The following is a 24,730-nucleotide window of genomic DNA, read 5'->3' as shown; positions in this document are numbered from 1 at the left end:
CCAGTACGGCATTGAAACGCGTAGTCATATTATCAATAAATTCCTTTTATTCTCATACTCTTCCGCACATTATTACCAACGATCTGAACCTTCCAAGCATTTTGGTTCCATTGAAGTGCAGCAGCGCCCGCGGTGACTCCTTTTTCTGCCAAACCAGCATTTAACTTAAGAGTGAATGGGTGTAATGACTGGAGCTTCACTAAGGGATTTCTGCAGAAGTTATTTATTTTAAGAGGGCTAGACATGGGAGCAACCCTTAATACATTCACAATCTGCCATTTTATTTAAAATACATATATCTAGTTTTGTTGAAAGGACACATTTCAGAAGTACTGATTACGAAAAAGTCCTGAATGTACAGTTCTATTGTTTCTGAAGGACTTTAAGGCCCCATGCACACGACCGTAGATTTCGTCCGTAATTACGGACCGTAATTATGGTGTGTAATTACGGACCCATTCATTTCTATGGCTGACAGAAATCTTCCCGTATATATACACGGGAAGGTGTCCGTGCCGTAGAAACCTTCCGTAAAATATAGGACATGTCCTATTTTTTTATTTTACGGACCGTGCTCAAATTCTTCTCCCGTACTTTATGATGTGATTACGGGCACGGTCGTGTGCATGGGGCCTAACTTAGTAATAATACTGTTTAACCCCATTGAGACCAGATTTCAGACATGGATTATCTATGAGAAGATAGAAGGAAAGTCCAGCGACGTACGGTGAATAAAAGGAAATACTGGTTTCCACTTTATTTAGACAGTCAATGACATGTAACATACGGGAGAAGGAACGCAATGTAGGTGGTCATCCAAAGGCAGATAATAGATGCCTATGCGTTTCGAATACACACAGTATTCTTAGTCATTGCGTTTTTCCTCCCGTGTGTTACATGTCATTGACTGTCTAAATAAAGTGGAAACCAGGATTTCCTTTTATTCACCGTACGTCGCTGGACTTTCCTTCTATCTTCTCTATGTTGTTTGCCGTGTGCCGTCGTGGAGATCCGGGCGAGTTTTGAGGACAGAACGCTGAGTTGGTGAGCTAGTGGATCCCTCCTTCCCGCATTTTCCTATGTTTTTTCATGGATTATCTATGTTAGCTAAGGATTCTGAAAGTAACAATTTAATAAAACAGAGGTGAAACAACTGTATAGTAGAGCAGAAAGCACCATTTACTTTTGTTTAAACATGCAATATTCTGATTAGGATTTACAGTCTGTATAATATCATAAAGCTCAATTCACCATTTATGCAGGCTTCAGAGCCGAAATCCCCAGCATCCCTTACCAGCTCTAAGTCTACAGCCTGCACTGGTAAATATAATCCTAGAAAGTCTAATCTGTACACCAGGGACTATACAGGAATTTGATGTGGGCAAAGCTGAAGCGGGCCATATAGTGGGGATGTTAGATGGCTGTCTGCTGTCTGGTGACTTGTATTTGTTGGTCTAAAAATGTTTTCCTTTTGAAAGAAAACTCCATACAACACATTGAAATCTCATGATCCATCTGTGCTTTGTTCTGCTATGACCCCGGCAGAAGTAGCACATGTTGAGGAAGTTACTACAGTTGTCGCATGTCCACCGCAGCCGGTCTGTTATGTAATACTTTTTTCAGTTCTGCTGACTGTTTCCATCGTCAGCCCAAAAAAAATTGACTTCTTCCACAGATATCTGCCTTTTATCAGCATCTGTTAGTGTCTCTCTCATGTCATGAAAAAATGCTCAGACATTCAGAAGCAAATGGTCTTAATCAGCATTTATTTGCTATCTAAAATCACTAATGTACTATATGGGCAGCTTTACTCGCCCATTGCATTAATGCAGATCAGCTAAACTGTTAGGGATTTGTCTGTTGGCGTTACAACCAGCAGAACTCTGGATGTAACTCTGGGGTATACTACAGGACTCAGTATCAGCACCAGCTATGTAAAGCAATGTATATGCAAATATAAAGAGCATCTGTTACTGTGATTTAAACTACAGTCAATGTTGTATTATAATGGTTTTTTGAGAGAGCATTCAGTTTAATGATACCTCCTACTTGTTTAGTGTCCTGTTGAGCCAGTTTTCAGGAAATTTGACTTAGGAGTGGATGGGTTTAAGGGCATGTTCACACGCACTAATTACGGACATAATTCGGGCGTTTATGCCCCGAATTACGTCCGAAAATAGCGCCTCAATAGCGCTGACAAACATCTGCCCATTGAAAGCAATGGGCAGACGTTTGTCTGTTCACACGAAGCGTAATTTACGCGCCGCTGTCAAATGACGGCGCGTAAATAGACGCCCGCGTCAAAGAAGTGACCTGTCACTTCTTTGGCCGTAATTGGAGCTGTTATTCATTGACTCCAATGAATAGCAGTGCCAATTACGTCCGTAAAGGACGCGGCGTTCAAGTGCCTGCACATGCCGTTACGGCTGAAATTACGGGGATGTTTTCAGGCTGAAACATCCCCCTAATTTCAGCCGTTACGGACGCCCTCGTGTGAACATACCCTTAGGGATTTTCCTGTCTTTTAATGAGTCGTAGGGTATGTTCACACGCAGTGTTTTCAGGTGTAATTCGGGCGTTTTACGCCTCGAATTACGCCTGAAAAATGCCCCTAATACACCTACAAACATCTGCCCATTGCTTTCAATGGGAATTACGATGTTCTGTTCCCACGAGCCTTTATTTTACGCGTCACTGTTGAAATACGGCGCGTAAAATGACGGCTGTTCAGAAGAAGTGCAGGACACTTCTTGGGACGTTTTTGGAGGCATTTTACATTGACTCCATTAAAAAACAGCTCCAAAAACGGCCGTAAAAAAACGCTGCGAAAAACGCGAGATGTTATAAAAAACGTCTGAAAATCAGGAGCTGTTTTTGCCTGAAAACAGCTCCGTATTTTCAAACGTTTCTGGTCACTGCGTGTGAACATACCCGAAGGGTATGTTCACACGCAAACTCAAAAACGTCTAAAAATACGGAGCTGTTTTCAAGAGAAAACAGCTCCTGATTTTCGGGTGTTTTGAAGCTGAAAATGAATTTGGAGCTTCTTTTGAGGCTTCTTTTCAGGCTCCTTTAGAGGTGTTTTTTGAGGCATTTTTCATAGTGTTCAATGGAAAATCAGCTCCAAAAAACGCACCAAGAAGTGACATGCTACTTCTTTTTATGGAGCGTCTTTTTCCCATTGATTTCAATGGGCAGATGTTTGTAGGCGTTCAGCTTCCATTTTTTCGGGAGTTTTTCGAGGTGTAAACGCCCCAAAATACACCTGAAAACTCTACGTGTGCACATACCCTAAAGGCTCGAGCTTCAGTAAAGGCTTTGACCAATCAAATTCACTATTGCTCAGAAGAGTATATAAGGTCACATGACAGGCCAGTCATCTTTCAGCATATAGAGGGAACTAGTAACCCCAATACATTTTCATCTGCCATTTTATTTAAGATACAAAAATAAAATTTATGTGGATGACAGTGTAAGTTTTGTGGAGAAAAAATTCTTTACATTGCATATAGTGTATATTTCTAATGTCATTCTAACGTGGTCAAAACACATAGAAAAACGCATAAAATAGTACACTTCAGTTTTATCTTATGAAGTTATAACCAAATATTATTTTTGAGAATTTTAATGTACAACACAGACTTCATGGTTTCTTAAGAAAATTTTAGGAGTAATTTTGAGAAGCTTACTAGTCCTGGGAAGATTCATTATAATTTAAAGAATATTCCATTAGAAGACAAACCTTAGAAATGGCTTTGTAAATACCAGAAATGCAGTTATAATTCAAAACGTGAGTTTTATTTTTAACCCTATATAAGAGCGAAATCCATTAATACAATATATCAGAAATGTGGTAAATAAATTTTCACAGTATTGTACCCTTAATAATGGTACACATTGTTATTTTCCTTTTATTTATGAAAATGGGATATCTGAAAAAAAAAGAAAGAAAAAGAAACATGGCTAACTGAGTGTTAAAAAAGTCCTGTCACTTTCCTATTAAGCTAAAAGAAATGTGTACATATTTTTTTTACAGTGTTTCCACCTAGAATAAAATAAAATAAACATCTGTTTGTGTTGCTCTGGGAGATCTGGAACTTACGTCTTCTGGTCTTCAAATAGCTAAAAAATATTTTCAGTTACTTGTTAGTTATACTAGTATGTCTTAAATAGCAAGCACTGAATTGGATGGCACATTTGCAATGCAAAACTGTAAGGAAGCTGGGTGAAAAACCCACATAGGATCTGTACTGTCAATCGATTTTTTTTTCACTTTGGAAAACACAAAGGGCAAAACGGATATTAAATGAGTATGTTTATTTATACATTTGACAAGAATTCCAGTGCTAGAGTGCTTATTAGAGTGCTTCTACTTGGGTTACAGATTTGAGTCTGTAATATTAGCTCCAGGCTATGTAGCTACTGACAGAGCCCCTTTTTTAAAATCGAATCTGTCACTTTATCTGGTAATAACTTTGGAATGTTTTCCCCAATCCAAGCAATTCTGAGACTGTATTCTCGTGAGACATTGGACTTTATGATAGTGGAAAAATTTGGTCGATTGTGAAAAAAACCAAAATTTACCGAAAGGCAGGTAGTTATACCACACTAAAGAGTTTCTAATTAACCCGTTAGTGACCGGCCCATCGTGTTTTTACGTCGGTCACTAACGGGCCTTATTCCGATGCCATAGACTTTTTACGTCGCGGCATCGGAATAAGTAAACAGAGCAGGGAGCTGTCAAATCTCCCTGCTCTCAGCTGCCAGAGGTAGCTGAGGGCTGGGGGCATCCCTGCTCTGCCGTGTGAGATCGATATAAGTATCGATCTCACCCGTTTAACCCCTCAGATGCGGTGCACAATAGCGTGCACCGCATCTGAGTGGTTTTGGAGAGAGGGAGGGAGCTCCCTCTCTCTCCCACCGACACCCGGCGATACGATCGCCGAGTGTCTGTGTCTCCAATGGCAGCCGGGGGCCTAATAAAGGCCCCCAGGTCTACCTGGAGCGAATGCCTGCTAGATCATGCCGGAGGCATGACCTAGCAGATGCCTGTTCGTGTTAAACGTACAGGCAGTAATACACTGCAATACAAAAGTATTGCAGTGTATTATAAATGCGATCGCAGAATCGCATATTATAGTCCCCTAGTGGGACTAGTAAAAAAGTGAAAAAAAAGTTTAATAAAGTTAATTTTTAAAAAAATGTGAAAGAAAATGAAAAACCCAGCTTTTCCCCTTACAAAATGCTTTACTATTAAAAAACCAAAATAAAGTAAAAAAGTTACACATATTTGGTATCGCCGCGTCCGTAACGACCCCGACTATAAATCTATTACATTATTTAACCCGCACGGTGAACGCCGTAAAAAATGTAATAAAAAACTATGGAAAAATTGCTGTTTTCTGTGAATACTGACTTTAAAAAAATGTGATAAAAACTGATCAAAAAGTCGCATCTACTCCAAAATGGTACCAATAAAAACTACAAGTCTTCCCGCAAAAAAAAAAGCCCTCATACAACCGCATCGGCGACAAAATAAAAACGTTACGGCTCTTCAAATATGGAGACACAAAAACAAATAATTTTGAAAAAAAAGCGTTTTTACTGTGTAAAAGTAGTAAAACATAAAAAAACTATACAAATTTGGTATCGTTGCAATCGTAACAACCCGCTGAATAAAGTTATTGTGTTATTTATATCACACGGTAAACGGCGTAGATGTAAGACGTGAAAAAGTGTGGCGAAATTTCAGGTTTTTTTCTATTTCCCCCCAAATAAAAGTTAATAAAAGTTAATCAATAAATAATATGTCCCCCAAAATGGTGCTATTAAAAAATACAACTTGTCCCGCAAAAAACAAGACCTTATACAGCTATGTCGACGCAAAAATAAAAAGGTTATAGCTCTTGGAATGCGACGAAGGAAAAACTTAAAAAATGGCTTGGTCATTAACGTCTAAAATAGGCTGGTCATTAAGGGGTTAACATTTCCCATATGTGTACTTTAGATTGGCATTGTTTTTTGAACGTCCTTTTCTTTTTCTAGGATGTTACACGGCTTAGAAATTTAGCAGCAATTTCTCATTTTTTCAATAAAATTTTAAAAGCCTTTTTTTTATGGGCCAGTTCAGTTGTGAAGTGACTTTGTGTAGTGAGCATTTTGACCATACAGGTGTTTCATAGATTTTATTAGAATTGGGCTGTGAAAATGAAAAATTAGATTTTTTTCCAAATAAAACATTTACACAAGAACTAAAGGAGAAAAAGCACCCAAACATATCTAAAGCAAATTCTCCTGAGTATAACAATACCCCATATGTGATCATAAACGTCTGTGTAGACACATGGCAGACCTCAGAAGGAAAGGAGCGCCATTTGGCTTTTGGAGCTCAAATTTTGCAGGAATGATTTGCAGAGGCCATGTCATATTTGCAAAACCCCTGAGTGACCAAAACAGTGGAAATCCCCCACAAGTGACCCCATTTTGGAAACTACACCCCTCAAGGAAATTATTAAGCGGTATAGTGAGCATTTTGAACCCACAATTTTTTTGTAGAAATTATTTGAATTAGGCCGTGAAAATGAAAATCTAAATTTTTTTTCAATAAAATGTAGGTTTAGCTAATTTTTTTTCATTTCCACAAAAACTAAAGGAGAAAAAGCACCCCAACATTTTTGGGCAGTTTCTGCCGAGTACAACAGTACCCCATATGTGGTAATAAACGGCTGTTTGGATACACGGCAGGGATCAGAAGGGAAGTAGGTCCATTTCACTTTTGGAGCTCAAATTTAGCAGGAATGGTTTGCGGAGGCCATGTCGCATTTGCAAAGCCCCTGAGAGGACAAAACAGTGTAAACCCCCCACAAGTGACCCCATTTGGGAAACTACACCCCTCAAGGAAATTATTTAGAGGTATAGTGAGCATTTTGACCCCACAGGTTTTTGGGAGAAATTATTGAAAGTAGGCCGTGAAAATAAAAATCTAAAGGAGAAAAAGCACCCCAACATCTGTAGAGCAGTTTCTCCCTAGAACATAAATGCTCCATATGTGTTTATTAACTGCAGTTTGAGTATATGGCAGGGCTTAGAAGGTAAAGAGCACCATACAACATTTGAGGCCTACTGTAGTGGTACTTACTATGCCCTCTGTCTTGAAAACAGAGGCTTTGGTGTGTCAAAATATTAGAAAACCTAGGAAAGTGACCCCATTTTGGGAAATAAACCCCTAAAGGAATTAATCTAGAGGCATAGTGAGAAATATTAGATTGTAAAGTAACACCCTTCAAGGTATTCATTTAGGGGTATAGCAAAAAAAAATTAAATATTTGTGAAGTGACACCCCTCTAGGTATTCATCTTGGGGTATAGTAAGAATTTAAAATTTGTTAAGTGGTCCTCTAGGTATTCATCTGGGAGCAGCGCCAGCCTTTGGGGTGTGCGCTATTTTAGAGTGCACAGGGTGCTGCAACCTCCCAACATGTAGGGAGGGTGCTCTGGGCTCTGCCCACAGCCCGTCCTGCAAAAACCCTGTGATCCTGTCAGCAAGGAGAGATGTTATGTGTCTCTGTATTTGTGTGTGTGTATATATGTTCCAGTATGTGTGTGTGTGTGTGTGTTTTTATGTCTCTTTGTAAGTGTGCGTGTTCAATATTAAAGTAGAACAGATAAAATGAAGATATCTATGCTGCCCCTGCGCAATGATGTAATCTTGCTGCTTGCGTCGTTGAAAGGCACTGATTGACAGAACAAGTCATTCTGCTCTACCAATCAGCGCCTTTCAAAGACGCAAGCGCCGTCATTGAAAGGCACTGATTGGCTGGGCACAGAACGTACCCAGCCATTCAGCGCTTATGCACATAATTGTATCCACGTCCTATAGACGCAGGTACAAATATAGTGTAGGATAGGGTGGTGCCGCCCCCTCAGAGAGTCAGCATGCCGCCGCCTGAGGCGAGAAGCTCATCTTACCTCATAGACTGTGCGGCCCTGGCTTTGACACAGGGCCCCAGCAGAGAGTATCACACATTATAGGCTTAGATACAGGGCCTCAGCAGACAGTATACATCATATACTCCACACTCCTGAATTGATTTATTTTCTGGGCGCAGCACTGGGCTCTGACGCTATTCAGCGTCAGGACGTTATTTGCACCGCGCTGCCACGCATACAACATCCTGTTGCCGATCGGCATCAGTACTCAGTTCTGTATCCTGGAGATGAGAAGGACCCGACTCAGGAGCAGTGACTGGGTAAGTATAAGAAGGCCTCGATGAAGGTGGCGGCCCCACTTTCCCTGCCCACACCACAGCCCTGGATACCAGTGCATTAAGATAATTAGGTGTTATTTTAGTGTTTTGGGTATACCTAAAATCTCAGATTCACCAAAATACATATACAATCTAGTCAGGTGACAGTAAAAGACCCATCTGAAATATTATGATACATTTCACAAGGTAACCTATACTATTCTGTTTAGGCTTCATGAGCCTATCATACAAACCTAAAAATAAACTTTGTGCACTTGTTTAAGTACAATACTTCAATTTATTTGTGATAGTTCATTGAGTAAAAATTTCATTAATACATTTGTTATAACCTTCATAAATGTACAGACTATTTAAAGAAAGAATCTCCCTTATATAATTGTCAAAAATGATAACAAAGCCTGATTTCGCTGCAAGCAATTATTTTTTTTAATTAGATCTGTGCTGCCAGTGGCATTTGTATTTAATATGTACAATAATGCCACCTAAATTGAAAGGGTAATTATGTATGTAGTTACCACTGGCTATGTAAAAGTTAATTGTTCCATAACTACAAACAGAAGTGAAAGGTCATTATATGGTTAACTTGCCTGTGGGAAAAATAATTTGATTTAGCGTATTTATTGTGCTAAAGAAAAGGCAAGCTGCACAAAAGTACTTGTGCCCATATGTTAGCTCTTTGTTACAGAATACAGTATTTTAGCCGACAGTTACACAAAATGTCCTAAAACCTAACATTATTGGAACCTCATAGGTGCCAGATTACCACAGGATTATCAAATATACATGATTATTGGACAGCCTTAAAACATATACATTTCACTTTATTTTTTTTGCTTTTTATGAGTCTCATAATTGGTCATCTAGTCTTCTATTTTATTTTCCAGATTATTTTGCAATTTTGTGCTAGATTTTTAGAATGTCTGTCCTAGTGTATGCCAGATTAAGGAGATGTTGTATGTCTGAGTGGTGGAACATCTTCTTTATAACTGAAATAGCAGTGTAACATATGTCTTTAAATTATATTTACAGTGGGTTTTGATGATTTTTGAAAAATCATGGTTAAAGAATTTGAGCGTCCTCAGTAGTTTATAACTTTTAATGGCTAACTGGAAAAATGATGAGAAATAACAAGCTTTTGAGACTACTTAGATGGTTTAACAGCTTACTATTTGTCATCATCTTTTCAGTTGGCCATTAAAAGGTATAAACTACTGAGGAATAGATAAACTATAGATAGGCGTAATTGGCGTCATTGTTATTTTGGTGCTATAATGTATGCATGTCTAGACTGAGTGTGTTATTTTTATTTCACATGAGCAAGGATCAACTTTGATTGAGGAATAATATTGAGCTTTACTTTGCTTAGAGTGAAGATTCTACGTTTTAATGGCATCAATATTTGTATCAGAATAGAATGTAGATTTTTTTTTGTATTTCATCTATTGAGAAGTGAATCTTGGCTGTGATGAGTTTTGTTTGCTTTTAGTTTCTGGCTTTTGAAGGTAGATTACATGTTGTGCTGTTTTGAGCACAATGTTTCATTTGTAATGCTGCTAGTATTGATAGAAATCCCTGCAATAAACAACACAATAGCCAGTCTAGCAGAATGTAAAAACGCCTCAATAATAAGAAAAAGTGTTGTAGAGACACAAATATAAGGAGATTACCTTGGTGCTTACCATTTACGGTAGCACGATAAGGCAAGTTACCTGCATGTATCAAGTGGAGTAAGGTCTGACTACCAACTAATGTGAACTAACAGAGTTACAAACTAACAGAGTTCACAACCACTGGTTTTGAAAAGATGGAGGATGATCTTTGAAAATAATTTTCTTTGTTGGACCAAGGTACCCCAAATACGCATACACCACACACTAAGATATCCATTAAATCAAACTTATAGAGAGTTCGTTTTTGACTGTTTCTATAATAGACTTGTGGTAGTTCGGGGTGTACAGAAGAGCTTTATGAACAATGTATAAGAAGCATTAAATCAAGCAGTATTTCCAGGATATACAGTATATAAGCCCAGAGAACAATCCAACTGCACACTATGATCTTTAAATCAACTTTTAGTGTCCCCTTAGCTATTCTGAATATATAATAAATGCTGGGAAATTGCCTTACCAAGCATTTACAGTATATTATTTTAGGCATCAGAGGTTCAATCTTCCATTTCCCTACCTGCATACATTATATATATATATATATATGTATATAAAAAGACAACTTTTACTGCTAAGGAGTCTGATTCATATTCTTTTCATTACAGCTTCTATTTAGGTCAATGTGCGCAATACTGAAATACACAGAGCACCGTCCCCTGCATCGTACTCACATATACATATTTATTTACCATCATTTAAACCAGGCAAGATATAGATATGGATATGGATGGTTTATTGATATGGAATCCAATATACCATCAATGACAACACTGTACCTGGCAGGAATCAGGACAGGAAAAATCTCATCAAATCACATGCATCAAGGGTGAGTATGGATCATGCATGCGTCGGCTGTATATTACAAGTAAGTTATCGGATGATTGCTTGTTGAAGTCTCCTTGGGGACAAAAAAAAGTAAAATAAAATAGTTAAATTAAATCTTGATTAATGTACAAAAAATAAAAAATATTAAAAGTTAACAAAAGAGACCTTTTCCCATTTTTCTACTAAAGTAATGTAAAAAAGAAAGTAAACATAATTGGTGTCGCGGCGTCCATAAAAGTCCAAACTATTAAAATATCTGGATGGACAGCATAGGAAAAAAAATCACAGTATCAGGGTGTAATGGCAGGAAGGAGGTGAAGGGAACAAGTGAGCCCTAATCTACCCACGGCCCTGTCCCTGCCTACTTGCAACGACCCGCCCTAGGCGACGGGGTACAACTTGGCGGCGGTCCCTACGCTGTCTAAGTGCAAGGGACTACAAACAGTAGCCCACGGAACGCAGCGAGGAAACGGAGCGGTGAATGAGCCAGTCAGGATCAGGAAGTAGTGGAGTATACAAACGGGAGCACGGAGCAGAAGCAAGCCAGGGGCAGAGCAACGCAGGATAAACGGAACTGAAGCAAGGCAGAAGCACGGCAGAAGCAGGCTGGAGCAAGGCAGCAGTGGGGCCAGGAATCCAAGAAGAATAACAAGCAAGGAGGAAGAGAAAACGGCAGGTATAAATGGACAGGGGGCGGAGCTAACTCTGACTGACCAGGCCGCGATAGGCTCTCCCACTCCTGAGCCTGCCACCCTGATTGGTGGGAGCAGGTGTCAGTCTCAGAGGTCTGGCCTCAGGTGTCGACTGATTAATCCTGGGAGTATACCCAGACATAGTGCCTGGCAGATCCTTTACAGTACTCCCCCTTTTATGAGGGGCCACCGGACCCTTACTAAGAGGACCCGGTTTAGTGGGGAAGAGAAGGTGGAACCTCCTGATCAATACCCCAGCGTGAACATCTCGAGCAGGTACCCAAGTCCTCTCCTCTGGCCCGTATCCTCTCCAATGGACCAGGTACTGGAGGGAGCCCTGGATCATCCTACTGTCCACAATCTTGGCCACCTCGAATTCCACCCCCTCAGGGGTGAGAACGGGAACAGGAGGTTTCCTCGAGGGGGACCAGGACGGGGAGCAGCATTTCAGGAGGGAGGCATGGAAGACGTCGTGTATGCGAAAGGATGGGGGCAGCTCCAGACGGAAGGATACAGGGTTGAGGACTTCAATGACCTTATAAGGTCCAATAAATCGGGGAGCAAACTTCCTGGACGGGACCTTAAGGCGCAAGTTCCTCGACGACAACCACACCAGATCCCCGACGACAAACCGGGGGTTAGCAGAACGTCTACAATCAGCCTGAATCTTTTGTACGCTCTGGGACGCCTCTAGGTTCTTCTGAACCTGGGCCCAGACTGTGCACAGTTCCCGATGAACGTCCTCTACCTCGGGATTATTGGAACAACCAGGGGAAACGGAGGAGAACCTAGGATTAAACCCGAAATTACAGAAAAACGGGGAGACCCCTGACGAGTTACTGACCCGGTTATTCAGGGAAAATTCGGCGAGGGGAAGGAATGAGACCCAATCAAATTGACAGTCAGAAATGAAACACCTTAAATATTGTTCCAGGGATTGGTTAGTCCTTTCCGTTTGGCCATTAGTTTCGGGATGGAAGGCGGAGGAGAAGGATAGATCAATCTCCAACTTTTTACAAAAAGCTCTCCAAAATAAGGAAACAAATTGTACCCCTCTGTCCGAAACGATATTGACTGGGGCCCCATGGAGACGCAGAATGTGTTTCACAAACAAAGAAGCTAACGTCTTGGCGTTAGGTAGTTTCTTAAGGGGCACAAAGTGGCACATCTTGCTGAAGCGGTCTACTACCACCCACACCACCGACTTGCCCTGAGATGGAGGCAAATCGGTGATAAAATCCATGGAGATATTGGTCCAAGGTCTCTGGGGAATGGGCAAGGAACGTAGTAAGCCCGCAGGTCGGGACCTAGGGGTCTTGGACCTAGCACAGACCTCACAAGCGGCGACGTAAGCCCTAACGTCTTTAGGCAACCCAGGCCACCAATAGTTTCTGGTAATGAGGAGTTTGGTACCCAAGATGCCAGGATGACCAGATAGAGCGGAGTCATGGTTTTCCTTGAGTACCCTTAGCCGGTATTGCAGGGGAACAAACAGTTTGTCCCCAGGGAGGTTCCCGGGAGCTGAACCTTGATCAGCCGCGATGTCAGAGGCTAAGTCAGAATCAGTGGCAGAAACAATTATACCAGGGGGTAAAATACAAGCAGGATCCTTCTCAGAAGGAGGATTAGCCATGAAACTACGTGACAGTGCATCAGCCTTAATATTTTTGGACCCAGCCCTATAGGTAACCAAGAAATTAAATCTGGTAAAGAATAGTGCCCAACGAGCTTGTCTAGGATTAAGCCTCCGGGCAGATTCTAGGAAAACCAGATTCTTGTGGTCAGTAAGGACCGTTACCTGGTGTCTGGCCCCCTCCAAGAAGTGACGCCACTCTTCAAAAGCCCATTTAATGGCTAAAAGTTCGCGGTTGCCAATATCATAGTTACACTCCGTGGGCGAAAACTTCCTAGAGAAGTAAGCACAGGGACGGAGATGGGTGAGGGAGCTGGTACCCTGGGACAAGACGGCCCCCACTCCCACCTCGGACGCGTCAAACTCCACAATAAATGGCTCCCTTTGGTTGGGCTGAACCAGCACGGGGGCCGAGATAAAGCACTTCTTGAGGGTCTCAAAAGCCTGGACGGCCTCAGGGGGCCAATGGAGGACATCAGCACCCTTGCGAGTGAGGTCCGTAAGAGGCTTAGCGACGACCGAGAAGTTGGCAATAAATCTCCTGTAATAGTTAGCGAACCCCAAAAAACACTGTAGCGCCTTCAGGGAGGCAGGTTGGACCCATTCCGCCACAGCCTGAACCTTGGCAGGGTCCATGCGGAATTCATGAGGAGTGAGGATTTGACCTAAAAATGGTATCTCCTGTACCCCAAACACACATTTTTTGGTCTTCGCAAACAGATTATTTTCCCGAAGGACCTGGAGGACCTTCCTGACATGCTCCACGTGCGAGGACCAGTCCTTGGAAAACACCAGTATGTCATCAAGGTACACTACAAGAAAATTACCCAGGTAATCTCTCAGAATTTCATTAATAAAATTCTGGAAGACGGCAGGGGCATTACACAACCCAAAGGGCATGACTAGGTATTCGAAATGACCTTCGGGCGTGTTGAACGCAGTTTTCCACTCATCCCCCTCTTTGATGCGGATAAGGTTATATGCCCCCCGTAGATCGAACTTAGAGAACCATTGGGCCCCCTGAACCTGATTAAAAAGATCCGGAATCAAAGGAAGGGGATACTGGTTCCTTACTGTGACCTTATTCAAGTTCCAATAATCAATGCACGGCCTAAGACCACCATCCTTCTTCCCCACGAAGAAGAAGCCAGCACCTACAGGAGAAGTCGAGGGGCGAATGAAAACCTTGGCCAGGCATTCTTGGATATAATCCCTCATAGCTTTACGTTCAGGACATGAAAGATTAAATATCCTCCCCTTAGGAAGCTTGGCACCAGGCACCAAATCGATGGCGCAATCGTAATCTCTATGAGGGGGCAACACCTCGGAGGCCTCCTTAGAAAACACATCAGCGAAGTCCTGCACAAAATCAGGAAGCGTGTTTACCTCTTCCCGGGGAGAAATAGAGTTAACCGAAAGACATGACATCAGGCAATCACTACCCCATTTGGTGAGATCCCCAGAATTCCAATCAAACGTGGGATTATGCAGCTGCAACCAGGGAAGACCTAATACCAGATCGGACGATAATCCCTGCATCACCAGTACAGAGCACTGCTCCAAATGCATGGAGCCAACACGGAGTTCAAAAACAGGAGTATGCTGAGTAAAATAACCATTAGCAAGAGGAGTGGAGTCGATACCCACTACCGGGATAGGATAAGGTAAATCAATAAAAGGCATTTTTAGAGACATAGCAAATTACACAGACATGATATTAGCAGATGAGCCCGAATCCACGAAGGCACTGCCAGTGGCAGACCGGCCAGCAAACGAGACCTGAAAGGGAAGCAAAATCTTATTGCGTTTAGTATTAACGGGAAATACCTGTGCGCCCAAGTGACCTCCCCGATGATCACTTAGGCGCGGAAGTTTTCCGGCTGCTTATTCTTGCGCCTGGGACAGGTGTTCAGTAGATGCTTGTCGTCCCCACAATAGAAGCAGAGACCATTCTTCCTGCGAAACTCTCTACGTTGTCGAGGGGACATGGAGGCCCCGAGTTGCATAGGTACCTCCGAGTCCTCCGTGGAAGAGCGAGGAGACGGGACCTCAGGGGGAATCACAGGGCAGTCAGAGGGGAAAACATTGAAACGTTCAAGCTGACGTTCCCTGAGACGTCGGTCAAGTCGTACTGCTAGGGCCATAACCTGGTCTAGGGAGTCAGAAGAGGGGTAGCTAACCAGCAGATCCTTCAGGGCGTCAGATAATCCTAACCTAAACTGGCACTTTAGGGCCGGGTCGTTCCACCGAGAAGCTACGCACCACTTTCTAAAATCAGAACAGTATTCCTCAACAGGTCTCCTACCCTGACGTAAGGTCACCAGCTGACTCTCGGCTAAGGCAGTCCTGTCAGTCTCGTCGTAAATGAGACCGAGGGCAGAGAAAAACCGATCAACGGAGGAAAGTTCAGGGGCGTCAGGAGCCAAGGAGAAGGCCCACTCTTGGGGCCCTTCCTGGAGTCGGGATATAATGATACCCACCCGCTGGTTCTCGGAACCTGAGGAGTGAGGTCTTAGGCGGAAATAAAGTCTGCAACTCTCCCGGAAGGAGAGAAAAGTCTTACGGTCCCCTGAGAACCCGTCAGGTAACTTGAGGTTGGGTTCTAAAGGTGAGGTGAGGGGTACTACAAAGGCAGCATCAGACTGATTGACCCTCTGAGCCAGGGCCTGGACCTGTAGGGAGAGGCCCTGCATCTGCTGGGTCAGGGTCTCAAGGGGGTCCATGATAGCGTCAGCGTAGAAGAAATGGTAGACTAGGTAAGGGCTTGTTATTATGTAATGGCAGGAAGGAGGTGAAGGGAACAAGTGAGCCCTAATCTACCCACCGCCCTGTCCCTGCCTACTTGCAACGACCCGCCCTAGGCGACGGGGTACAAATTGGCGGCGGTCCCTACGCTGTCTAAGTGCAAGGGAGTACAAACAGGGAACACGCAAGGGAATACAGTAGCCCACGGAACGCCGCGAGGAAACGGAGCGGTGAATGAGCCAGTCAAGATCAGGAAGTAGTGGAGTATACAAACGGGAGCACGGAGCAGAAGCAAGCCAGGGGCAGAGCAACGCAGGATAAACGGAACTGAAGCAAGGCAGAAGCACGGCAGAAGCAGGCTGGAGCAAGGCAGCAGTGGGGCCAGGAATCCAAGAAGAATAACAAGCAAGGAGGAAGAGAAAACGGCAGGTATAAATGGACAGGGGGCGGAGCTAACTCTGACTGACCAGGCCGCGATAGGCTCTCCCACTCCTGAGCCTGCCACCCTGATTGGTGGGAGCAGGTGTCAGTCTCAGAGGTCTGGCCTCAGGTGTCGACTGATTAATCCTGGGAGTATACCCAGACGTAGTGCCTGGCAGATCCTTTACACAGGGTTGCTGTTTTTTGGTCACCTCACTGACATGTCAGTTTTACCGCAAATGAACGCTGTAATAATGAAACACAAAGTAAAATGGAGGAATGGCTGTTTTTTTTTTTTTATTCCTCCCCACAAAGAATTATTTTTCAGTTTTCCAGTACAATTTTTTCAATTTCCCAGATTCCATACAGCTATGTCTATGGGAAAATAAAAAAAATCACAGCTTTTGAAATGAAAAAAACAAAAATGCTTGCGGCACCAAGAGGTTAATTCTCTAAGAACGCAGCCTATTTTGGACTTCAGGACGTGCGACATTCTTTTGGTAGTAACTTTGGAATGATTTTACTTATCCAAGCGATCTGAGATTTTTCGTGACACATACTTTAATTTGGTGGTAAATTTTGGTTGCAATGTTTTGTTTTTATTTATAAGAAAAATCTGAACTCCAAAAATGGATAATGATACCACCTGTTATAATATTACACAATAATAGAGCGTTTCCATAAACTAGTTCAAGTTTGATTTTTAGCTCTATTTGAGGTATCTTCTCCTCAATCTTTTTTAGTGGATGTAATTACCATACATTGCATACAATAATACTAGACTTATAAAGATCATGGAATTCAATATCTTCTATAGAACATTGTGCAAGAAAACATGTTTTATATCTTCAACGTTCCCTTGTTATTCTAAATGAAAGAACCAATAACCATGAACTACCATAATTTATTTGGCAGTGCAGGTCTGAACCAGATAAAAACATTCGATTAATACATGATTACAGCTTTCTCTGCATAATAGGAAATAATGTTATCTGAATTCTTGCATAATGTTTCTCTTTTTAGCCGTATTAATTTGTATTATGATGAAAGAAAAGCATATACTCTAACTGGTTTCTTAGAAACCTGGCAAGCTTGAATCATAACCATTTTGATCACTGCTTCTTGCAGAGGAATATAAAGACATTTCAAGCTGCGATTATGTTAAAAAGGTTTGGGATGAAATATTGTCAGTTATGGTTTGTTTAATGCACAGAAACACAGTGAAGCAAATGTTCTATGCTGTTTATATTAATAACATTGGTTTCACGTGATGGAAATTAATCTAAATCACAAGTAGCACTATGTGTAGAATGCGAGGGAAATCTCAACATTCATTGTTTCTTTTTGGTTAAGTAGAAGTTGAAAGTCTTTGAATCTTGTCTGCTTTTCCATTGATCCAGGTCTAGCATGTTTACAGGGATTTGTTTTCACGTCTTAGCAACAGTAGTACCATGGGTTAAAGAACACTTGCCTTCCCACTTATGGACCTGAGCTTGTAATATTGATCCTTTGATCATTGCATTATTGCACGGTCAGTTTTTGGTCACCACTTTGACCTTTACAGAGAAATTAGAGATTAAATGTGTTCTTCTTTTTTGTTTGCCATGATAAAGGTTAGATGAGTTTGTGGCTTTTCTATGGTAAGGCTCAAACATTTTGTTACTGTACCCTTCCTACTACTAGAGTAAATATTCATACATAACAAGACATTTTATTTACAGATTTATCTAAGGTGAAAAACAAATAGAATACTAAATTTTACTAAAAAAAAATATATATATATATATATATATATATATATATGACTAATAAAAAAAAAGGAGAGAGGAGAGAAGAAAAAAAAAGTTAATAAATAATTAATAAAAAAACAAAAAACAAAGTTGGCCTCGACACTTTCTGATGTTATTAACTCCATCCTACTCTTCCAAGAGCCTCATAGAAGGGAGCGGTATTCATCTGATTTCTGAAATTCCATCCAGGAATACCATCCTATGAAATCTGTTGTATGTCACATTCATAAAGGATATTACATTTTCCATTTGCGTAATGTCGTTAACTTTGGACACCCATAAGGAGAGCGAGGGATATACATTCTTGCTGCTATAATTAAACAACGGAGCAGCGAGCATTTGAAGGCGATGACAGTATTCACAGTATTTGCTGTTGTGAATTTACCCACAGCTTTGTACTTCCGGTGCTTGATTATTCTGGCTTACCAGCAATCCAGCTTCCCTATGATTAACCACTTTTACTCATGTGTACCGAACTCTGCATATGTCTGTAATTCTGCAACTGAATTCTGCATACATCTGACTTCAGCTGATATTTGGCTCCTGTATACAGAACTCTGCATACAGTATGTCTGACCATGGCTGATCCTTCTCTCCATTGTACTCCTTCAACTGCAACCCAGCCATCAGTTGAGGACTATCCTGGGAATCGCGACTCCCCCTGCAGAAAACGCCACAACCCCTTGTAGGGGTTTAGGGCAAAGACAAGTATATTCCATAAACTGCATCCCGGGTTAGCCTGCACCAACCCAATAACGGCTATTCCTTATTCCAGCTGGCTGCACTACAACTTCTTGAAGTACAACTCCTTGAAATACAATGCTTTTAGTGCTACTCTGTATTACTGCTGACTATTATTGTCTCGTCTATTGGAAACTAGAACCGAGAACCAGCACCTTTACAGTTGCATTCTTCTCTTTTCAGTATATCCTACCTATAGTTTATTGATGACTGCTACTTAAGGTACATGGTGATTTGTTAATATATTAATTTCTATTTGCAGTTAGTCTCCATGTGCAGAACATTAGAAATTCATATTCTGTATTTTTATTGTATCATAAACTCAAAAGAAAGCTTGGTGGCAAGCACAAATATTAGATAATGTTCCTGGTTTATTATCAAAAATGACTTGTAACTCTTCCAACACAAATTATATAATTGTTCCATTACTTTGCTATCATTGTTTGATCAGAATTTCATGAGATCCTCTACAATCACACAACAGTGATACTTTGTTTAGCTCTTTAGTGCTACAACAAATCTCTAAGGCTGGGTTCACACGAGCACATTAACGTCCGTAATGGACGGACGTATTTCGGCCAGAAGTCCCGGACCGAACACACTGCAGGGAGCCGGGCTCCTAGCATCATAGTTATGTACGATGCTAGGAGTCCCTGCCTCTCCGTGGAACTACTGTCCCGTACTGAAAACATGATTACAGTACGGGACAGTTGTCCTGCAGAGAGGCAGGGACTCCTAGCATCGTACATAACTATGATGCTAGGAGCCCGGCTCCCTGCACTGAGTTCGGTCCGGGACTTGCGGCCGAAATACGTCCGTCAATTACGGACGTAATGCCCTCGTGTGAACCCAGCCTAACAGCTCTACCTCTGCTGCTGACAATACTCACAGGGTGCATGTTGATAACTGAATATATTTGCTCAGCATACTCTCCATTAATTTTTCCACGAATACGTCAGCAAGCAACTGCATGACCAGGCGGGACGAGTGTCAGATGACCCCCGTTCTGTAGATAGGTATGCGTCCCTGAGTTATGACCCACATGTTTCAGACATTTTTGGCATAGACCGTGGATAGAGAATAGATTTCTCAGATGGGAATACCCATTTGAAGCCATTTGATATGATTTAAATTGAGCATATAAATACATAAAAATAATGCTGTATCTTGTATAGAATGAAAATAATGAGGTTTCCTTTCTGCAGTAGATCTACTACAGTCAAAGCAATGAATTATTTCTATTTGAACTGAGGATAGAATTTTCTGTGAATTGTTTTGCTCTGACAATTAAATCATAGGAGAAATAAGATCTGTCCATTTATAGCTGCCCTTTGACAGAAATATTGCCAGTTATTGTTGAATTCAACATTTCACTACAACCTATTAAACCTGTCAGTTATTGACTGAAATTCTATTTTCAGATTATAGCTCAACTCTCAGTCTTCTCAGCATTGTGTAGGTTATCTAGTTATAATCTACTATATAATCTAGCTCTGGTGTCATCCTGTGTCACCTTCAGCAACTTTTAAAGATTTGCTAAGAACTACTCCATACAAAATAAACACTTCTGTAGTATAGTCATCTATATAACAAAGGCCTGAGTATTTCTTTAAAATAATACAATTTAGAATAAAGTTATTAGCATTTAAATCAGAGGATCGTATGGGATAGCTCTCAAACCAGGGACCTAGATAAACAAATGTATGTTATGTTGCATGATAAAATAATGTTCTTAGAGAATAGTTGAAAGTAGCACTACAATACATCTTACGTCTCGAGAGTTTACTATCAATGCTCCTATTTCTGATGACAATTAAATATTTTCCATTGTGACATGAACACTTAAGCTCTGATGCAATATGTGTGGGCATAACCAATACATCAAATATTTATGCACAGACAATTAAGGCATATCTGCATTTTCGGCTCTTTCTGTAACTCCCAAAGACTTCAATAGAAAGAGCCGCAACCATGTGCAGTAAACTCTCTATTAGGTCTTCTATGTATGGCTGCCATCAGGACCCCCACCTATTTATTTATTTATTTATTTATTCCTGTTACTTATATAGCACCAACTTATTCCGCAGCACTGTACAGAGGTCCTCTCTTTTACTGTCCCCATTGGGACTCACAATCTAAATTCCCTATCGGTATGTTTTTGGTGTGTGGGAGGAAACCAGAGTACCCAGTGGAAACCCACGCAAACACGGAGAGTACATACAAACTCCATGCAGATGTTGTCCTTGGCTGGATTTGAATCCAGGACCACAGCACTGCATGGCAATAGTGCTAACCACTGGGCCACCGTGCTGCCTATATGACATTCAGGGCATATGCTGAAGTATGAAAATCCCTTTTAGTCAAAGTCCTGCCTGTTTAACCCCCTGGAAGGTGGGCCAAGTTTATCCTTGAGGACCAGAACAATTTTACATTTTTCCTCCACATTCTGGCGGTCATAAATTTCGATAAAAAAATAAATATTCAACGTATCTGTATAAGGCTTTGTTTTCTGCAGTTGTACTTTATGTAGGTGACATTTTTTTGGTACATACATTAGCGTTTAATTAAAAAAAATGGTTTGGCCAAAAATGCAGAAAAAAAATGTATTCCACTGCAGTTTTTATTTGTAAGAATACTAAATATGTTATATCATTTTATGTTTTGGCACCTATAACTTTAATAAAATTTATTGATTACTTTATCGCGAGGCATCCTAAAATCCTTTGAGAAAATCTAGGAACCTAGGATGTCTTTCCAGCCACACACATCCCTCTTTAGAGTATTGTCGACTACTCTGCGTGACGCGGCCCAAGCATCATCCCTCCTTGTGTCTTCCTTGTCTCCTCTGGTTAGTCTACACTTTTTGTTGTTGGCCCTCAGTTTATGAACTCCATTTGCACATTACTCCTGAGCCTTGATAGGCCAGCCAGGCTTAGTTCCATAGATATAACCAAATTCATTCCCTTATACTGTACTCGCTTTTTCTGGATTGTGATAATGTTGTACTTTTTTCTTTGACAAGCATATGATTTTGAATAGACTGGTAATTAAGACGACAAAATATATAATTTAATGCAATCGCAATGAGACCTAAAAAAAAGGGTAACGTTTATTCTAAATTTTGCTATAAACCTCATGATTATTAGTTACACTACAGAGAATTCCTTTCAAAGGTGTTGTCTGATTAGCACAACCCCTGTCCTATACCCACTCTGTTAACCGGAGCGAAAACTTGCAGCAAATAGGTACAATGCAATACCACATTTCTTCTATAGCTGCCAGTGTGCGTCCACCCACCCACAGCGTCCTGTAGAAGTAAAATCTGATCCCTACGTTTCAGTTGCCAGACCTACTGCAAACTGCTAATTGTCAATGGGTCCTCCTTTGTAGAAAAGTTTATCTATATGAGACAACCCCTTAAGAACTAAAGGCACATAGCAAATGTGGTGCCGATATTCAAAAAGGGGTAAAAAACTGAGCCTCGAAGCTATAATATAAGCGTGTAAGTTTAACCTCATTTGTGGGTAATATGTTTAAAGATTTTGTAGATGCTGCAGTATCCTAACATATGTTAATAAAAGTAAAAATATAATTCTATATCAGCATGGTTTTATGACGAATCGGTCCTGAAAAACTAATCTGATCAACTTCTATGAGGAGGTAAGTTCTAGACTAGACCAGAGTGAGTCATTGGATGTAATATATCTTGATTTTTACAAAACATTGAATACTGTGCCACATAAAAGGTTGATACATGAAATGAGAATGCTGGGGCTGGGGGAAAATTTGTTTAAGAGGTTAAATAATTTGCTCAGTGATAGAAAAAAAAGGCTGGTTATTAATGGAACATGCTCAGATTACTAGTGGGGTACATTGGGGTGAGAATTAGGCCATCATAAAGTAATTAACACAAGGGAGGACAGTATTCATTAAAGGTGGTTTTACATGACCCAAAAAAATAAAAGTGAGGGCCAATTGACGATACAGCATTTTGAACGGTGCTCGTTAGCGCCATTCACAAGGAGCAATGATCTTTAATGCATAGGGAAAAGCGATCGTTAATGCATTTAACAGGAAAGTTAGGCTTCTTTTATTATTTGATGGCATTTACCCCCTGGGCCATTTTTTTGTGATCACGGACAACTCCTTTAATTCTATTTTCAGCCTTACAAAGTATGTTACTGTGTTACCTTTTAAAACATATGCTTTATTTCTATAAAAATATAAAATATAATTTTTTTTTGTTAAAACCTTTTGTGATCCCTGCCTTACAGTGAAAGGGACAACTGCAAAACTAGCATGAACAAGTTATCAATGCAATGTCTGCAAGTCTGAACAAGCGTAAAGGGATTAATAAATAAATTAATGCTTTGCTAGTGTTGATTCCTGAGAGGTTTAGTGTCACATGTATCATAAAAGCATAGCTTCATACTTCAGGGACTTCATTAGCATAATCTGTACGATTCTTATTTATGATATAGCAGCATTTTCATCCTTATATTCCGGGCACTTTCATCATGAGCTGATAATTTTACTGCTCTGACAGCTCTGACTCAGAATAGGAAAAAAAAATATTTGTGCAAGGCCTGGTCTGGATTTTCTATCAACCCAAATGTAATATTACTTATCCTTGTGTGTATCTCTTCCCAAATAAAGCACAATAGAGTAAATATAAAATGTTTCCACTGAAAATTAGAACTTAGTTTTGGTCTTATCAATTTTGCAGACTGTAAAACTAACTAAATATATTTTGAAAGAAGCATTCAGTGCATAATCCTTGTGCAAACTTATCTTCTTTAATATGAGTAATTCAGTTTATTGCATTTTTTTTCAGTTCATTGTCCTACGAATGTCTTGTTCTCTGTTATAGTACGGTAGATAAGCTGTAAGGCCTCATGCACACAACCGTGCAGTATTGACGTTCAGTAAATACTGCACGCACGGGCCACGGAAGACACCCGTATTTGCGGACCATACTCACAGTAATAAGTATAGGAGCACGGTCCGTAAATGCGAAAAATAGGACATGTCCTATTTTTTGCGGGTCATCTCTACGGCCCGGACACACACCTTTGTAAATATATGTGTAGGTGTCCGTGGCCGATAGAAATGAATGGGTCAATATTTTATCCTCAATTACGAATCAGTAATTACGGATAAAAATTACGGTCATGTGCCTGAGGCCTAAATCTCATATTGACCTTGTATCTTAATATTATTACACTTTTATATAAGTAGGTATTTATGATATTTATAACATAGAATACTCGGAAAGATTCACAGCAAATTATGTCTCTAATAAGAGCCAAGCTGGGCTACAGTAAATATTAACCCCTTAACGACATCCAATGTACTAGTACGTTGTTCTCGGTAGGTAGGTACTCAACACATCACAACGTATAGGTACATTGTGTTGCTAGTACGTGCTGAGAAGCTGAGCCCGCACCGTCGCCAGCGGGTGTCAGCTGTATATTACAGTTGACACCCTGCTGCATGACTAGGACCAGAGCTAGCCTCCTATCCGGCCAATTAACCCCTTAGATGCAGAGCTCAAAAGCGAGCGCTGCATCTATGGTGTTTTACGGGTTTCCGATGAGTGCTCTGGCAGACGGGAGGCCTAATAATGGCCTCCTGTCTGCCAAGTACAGAAGCGTGCTAGGTCCCGCCTGGAGGCAGGGCCTAAAAGGCTTCTGGCCGCAAAAGGAAAATGGTGCAGTCTCAGAAGCTGAGCCAGCGACATCAGCCGCAGGTGTCAGCTAGCTCCGATCCTTGCCATTAACCCCATAAATACCACAATCAAAAGCAATCGGCATCGACACGATGTGATCGTGAAGATGTCGACCCGAACTATAAAATGACAATGTTATTTTTCTCACGCGGTGAACACTGAAAAAATAAAAATAAAAACAATGCCATAATCGCTATTTTTTATCACCACCACTCTCAAAACA

General features: G+C 41.0%; 1 protein-coding gene across 5 annotated transcripts in view; it reads right to left on the bottom strand.

Annotated features, from left to right (window-relative positions):
* Window positions 1-24,730, bottom strand: part of LOC142651776 (poly(rC)-binding protein 3-like) — a 709,653-nt gene that overhangs the window by 587,588 nt on the left and 97,335 nt on the right. Inside the window, exon 2 of one of the 5 annotated variants that reach the window (XM_075826852.1) lies at window positions 10,710-10,831. The exons of 3 other annotated variants lie outside the window; for them this stretch is intronic. The gene's annotated coding sequence lies outside the window, so the exon portion shown is untranslated. The remainder of the gene's footprint in view (window positions 1-10,709; window positions 10,832-24,730) is intronic. One more of the 5 variants, XM_075826854.1, reaches the window with a different exon arrangement.

This window comes from Rhinoderma darwinii, chromosome 5, assembly GCF_050947455.1.
Source record: "Rhinoderma darwinii isolate aRhiDar2 chromosome 5, aRhiDar2.hap1, whole genome shotgun sequence".
Classification (NCBI taxonomy): Eukaryota; Metazoa; Chordata; class Amphibia; order Anura; family Rhinodermatidae; genus Rhinoderma; species Rhinoderma darwinii.
The sequence above is the reverse complement of the archived record's forward strand: the minus strand, read 5'-3'. Positions and strand labels throughout refer to the sequence as shown.